Source organism: Diuraphis noxia, unplaced genomic scaffold, assembly GCF_037042655.1.
Source record: "Diuraphis noxia isolate RWA-SAM2 unplaced genomic scaffold, SU_Dnox_SAM2 contig0001, whole genome shotgun sequence".
Classification (NCBI taxonomy): Eukaryota; Metazoa; Arthropoda; class Insecta; order Hemiptera; family Aphididae; genus Diuraphis; species Diuraphis noxia.
In genome coordinates this window covers 78,654,480-78,659,556 of record NW_028301711.1, presented here as the reverse complement: position 1 = coordinate 78,659,556, position 5,077 = coordinate 78,654,480, and the positions used below count along the sequence as shown (strand labels likewise).

General features: G+C 44.7%; 1 pseudogene; it reads left to right on the top strand.

The window, feature by feature from the left end:
* The first annotated feature begins 1,122 nt into the window (after positions 1–1,122).
* LOC149061918 (uncharacterized) lies at positions 1,123–2,982 on the top strand (annotated as a pseudogene).
* The last annotated feature ends 2,095 nt before the right edge of the window (positions 2,983–5,077 follow it).

The following is a 5,077-nucleotide window of genomic DNA, read 5'->3' as shown; positions in this document are numbered from 1 at the left end:
GACAATGCAGCCCTAACGTGGCTCCACCGAGCCAAAAACACAAACTCAAAGTTAACCACAACAACTGGCTAACCTGGACTACCAGACCACGCATGTGCCCGGCGTACAGAACGAGGCGCCGGATATGTTATCACGGAATCCGGCACCCGGGCCACCGGTAGACGAGGAACACCTCGAGGAGCGACTAGTAGGGGTACCCACATCACCACACAACATGTCAACACACAACACCACTACTAGCGCACCGGCCGACAATCTGTTCGCCACTACGGACCCGGACAAACCAAACAACGACCACACCATCACACACACTATGCTCGCGACTTAGCAGGCCAATGACCCCAAAACACGAGACATAGTGGACAACGGGACACCGGACAACACCAGAAACGCCACGGGAAAGAGTAGCCAATACATTTTTACCGACGGCCTTCTGCGGAAAAAGTTGGGCGAACACACACCCGTAGTCGTACCAAACGACAAAGCACAGAATGTGATTTGGATATACCACGACCACGTCCTCGCAAACCACCCAGGTTGGAAAGAAACATACAGGGTGGTAAGACAGCGTATTTTTTGGAACGGCCAAAAAAACGACGTTCGACTGTATGTCAAGTCGTGCCACATTTGCGCGTGTACAAAACCACTGAACGCGCGCGCAGATGACCCGATCTCCGCCAGAACACCGCGACACCCCTGGGAGGTAATCAGCATAGATCTCATGGGCCCCTACCCGCGTACGAGTAGGGGAAAACAATATTTACTGGTTGCCACGGATTTGTTTAGTAGATGGACCGAAGCATACCCGCTCAGAACAGCCACTACAAAGACAAAAACCGAAACGCTTGAAAGAGAATTCTTTTCACGTTTCGGATACCCCCGTGTGTATTTAAGCGACAACGGCCCGCAGTTCGTATCGAATGACATGTGCAAAGCAATCGAACGATGGGGGGCCGAGGGCTGGACAACTCCGGTATATCATCCGAGGGCCAACCCAGTCGAGCGCCGCAACCAGGAAATAAAAAAAGGTCTACGCGCGCTACTCGTCGACGGGAACCACAAAACCTGGGACACCAAGTTAGCCCCCATACTGTTCTCTATCAGGAATAGACGCAACGACCAGACAAGATACCCACCGTCGGTACTTGTCCTCGGCAGAGAGGGCAAGCGACCCGGGGACTGGGCACTGACTCGGACAGCGGACAACCAGATAGAGCACACGGATAGGGACAGGGCGAAACGGGAAAGTGCCGTACTGGACGTACCACCTGTAACAGGGGGCCAGACTGACACAAAATACCGAACAGGTGACATGGTGTACTATAAAGCGCACCACCTGTCGAGCGCGCACAAAAAATTTCACGCCGGCTTCGCACCAAAATGGTGATTGGTGGGGACCGGTGAAGCTACACAGACGCGTGGGCAAAGGCGTGTTCCTCACGGACCAACAGCCCGCACGCAAAATCCACGTGTCCTGCTTCAAACGGGCGATGACCACAACACAACCCCGCTCTACACCACCCCACCCACCAACAAGCCCATAACTAAATTTAACAAATTTTAGTCGGAACAACATCCATACCATGGACCAACAACGGCCGACCACACCGCCAACCGCCATACAACAAGCGGCAGAGTTGCTGGAACGTAGCCAGCAACTACTGAGGGCGGCCAGTCTGGAGGAGGCCACCAACACCACCACGGCGGTACGTGTACGCCAGATGACGACGGCACAGCTACAGCGGGACCCGGTATTATGGGCCGCGTACACACGGGGGTGGGAGGACCGAACTGAGGTCTTTAGAAAGGCGACGAGCGGCGCCCCCACGACTTTGGTACGCACAAACCGGTCGCGTAGTCCCCGGCGAGCGGCAGTACCGGCGTCGACAAGGCGACCAGCAGCCACACCACGACCGGCGACCACAGTGCAACCGATCCGGCCGCTGTTTCAGTACCCGGTAACCGCACCACGGCAACAACCAACACTCATCACAGTCGGCCGTCCTACACCACCCACACAGACGCCAACAGCCGCTACCTCCACGCGCACACCCGTACCAGCCGTGCCGAACGCCCGTCAACGCCGGAACCAGCAGCGCCTGCGGGACCACCGGGCGAAAAAACAAAACGAGTCCCAGCAGCACCGCCTGGAAAAACCGGCACCAACCACGGCCCCCCCACAACCCTAACCCGGTCCACACCGCGGCCACGGTACCGGAGGTAGTATAATACCTGCCGGAACAGCCGGGACCACGGAGCAAACCTAACCGCCTTTTCGCAATCCGTTGATATTGAAATATCAGTTGAAGACCTGCCGGGAGTAACCTAACCTAACCTTGGTGACGAGGGTGACATGGAGACCGTGTTCGATAACACGTTCCATAGTCTCCCGGCGTCTCCTCGACGGCAGTAGACACTCCGGGGCTACGTCTGCTGTCACCAGCCGGAAACACGTGCCGGAACCCCGGAAGAGTGCCCACAGCCGGCGTCGACAACCACACCCAGACACCGCCGGGTCACGTCCGCTGTAACCAGCAGGAAAACGTGCCCGCGGATAAGGTGTCTACCACAACCGCACCACCGATACTGGCTGGCACACCGCCATCGTTGGCGGTTTGGGGGGGGGGGGGGAGTATGACGCGGTCCCGCGTAATAGTCGTTTAAATTCAAACGGCCTTTGCGCGGAAACCCGCGCCGTCTATTCTCTCTGTCAACCGCCAATCGACGACGGCCGACACCGACACGCGATAAGCGCGCCTGGAAATGTCGACCGCCGATACCGCGAACCGGCTTGTAGTAAGTCAGTTCCACGACCGCGTTTTGAGTGACAACTATCGCACTACCACCGTCCTCGCGCGTACTGTCTCTCGACCCTAGTGTGTTCACTTTGTTTTTTTTGTTTCAACATACATTATATTGTTTCGTCTTATTGTTCTGTGACTTGTTTGCTGCCCGACAATAAACCATACACCACCGCACTTCTGCGACTTAACAAAGTGTTTTTTTATGTGTCTAAACTCTCCACCACACGCATTTTTGTGGTATCCGTCCAGGACCGCCACAAGGTTTAAAAGGAAAATTTTTTATGAAATTCTGGAATAAAAAAATTTACGAATTTTAGTGATTTTTACGTATGTTGTCAAAATTAAAATTTGAATGCATGTAAAAAAAAAATGTGACTGTATATTTCTTTTATTTTTCAACTGCTATTGCAAAACTATATTATGAGCCTTGTATTAAATTCTCAAAACTTAGAATTAAAAAGAAAAACTTTTATGAATTTCGATCTAAGATAATTTGAACATTGCTGTAATTTTTACGTATTAAGTCAATATATGAAATTCAAATCCTAATAAAAAAAATCGTGCCTATGTATTTTTATAATTTTTTAATCACTATAAGAATAACTTATGAGGAACTTTGCATTAAATTCTCAAGTATTTTGATAGGGCCAAAAAACTTTTATCGACACTTTCAAAAAAATGTTTTCAGACAAATTGAAAATTTCAGTCGTCTAAAAATATCTAAAAAAAAGTCAAAATATTTTGAAAATTAAATCATGTAAAGAAAATGCCAATCTACATAACTGATAAAATTTTCAAGTATCTACGACTTATACTTTTTGAATAATAACAAATATTTAAAATCGTTTCAGGATAAATCGTCATCGTTACGCTATTTCGTAAAAATTTAAAATTCAAACGCACTTAAAATTTTTCCTATAATGATGCTTCGAGTTTTCTCTATAGCTACTTGAAGGAAAACTTATGGAAAATTTAGTTTTGTATTTTTAATCCTTAGTTATAAACGCAAAAAATTTTATGATATTTCAACTTAAAACTAATTTGCAAATATTCATGGTTTTGACGAACTTTTGCCAATATTTGAACTTCAAATACTAATAAAATTTTATGATTTTTCAACTTGCAAATTACTTGCAAATTTTCGCGTTTTCGACAGATTTCGTAAAATTTTGAACTGTAAACGCTTATTAAAAAAATTGTGACTTACCATTTTTAATTTTTTTTAGCTACAATAAGAACAACTCATAAGGAACCGTGAATTAATTTTTCAAGGTTTTTTGGTCGTCCAACATTTTTTTACCGACACTTCAAAAAAAAATTCTCAAAAAAATCGAAAATTTCAGTGGTCTATAATAACTCAAAAAAAGTCGAAAATTTTTGAAAATTAAACTGTATATAGAAATCACTAAAATTAACATTTGGTGAAAGTTTCAGGTATTTACAGTAATTAGTTTTTGAATTACAACCATATAAAAATATCGATTTGGTCGAAAACTGGTTTTGCGTAAAAATTCCCGTTTTTCTGTCATTTTTTTTTTTTGTTTTTCTCGATTTTTTTGAAAACTGTTAGAAAATGTTTACTTTTGACCTCTATAATGCACCAAGGACCTTCACTTTTACATCGGAAGCCACCCCCAAAGTTTGAAATCGAAGCATTATTTCGACTAGTTATGCTATACACAGACACAAAAACAAGAAAAAAAAAAACACATCATTGTAAAATCAATACATTCATCACTTCGTTCAGAATCTAAAATGGAACATTTTATTTTAATTTCTAATATAATTAGCAATAGCATTTAAAAAATTTGGAATGTCCCTACTTCCATCATTGTACTCTTCGCAAAGATTTTTTAACATATATTTTCTTTTTTTTTTCAATGGTGGTTCAATAGTACTCAGTTGACGCTGCGCGACTTCGGTTTCGTCTGCTGCATTTTCATGCCGCATCTTAGTAATCAATGTCCAAATTGTTGGATGTTTGTGATTGATCTTAATTAATATTAAACAAATTATATTGAATATTTTAATTGAATAAATAAATAATTGAAATAATAAATAAGTACTTACTAAGTTTGAAAACCGATTATTCCATCCCTCACATACATTGTTAGTCCGATCTCCGTTGTTTAATGTTGCGTTTCTTACATTCCAGACAGGTCCATGTCCCCAGCACCCCCCATTTCGAATTTCTGGTCCAAACCCGGGGCGATCGTTTGTGCTTCATTAGTGCTCGTTTGTGCACTTTATCCCGTCGTCAGTGCTATATCCCT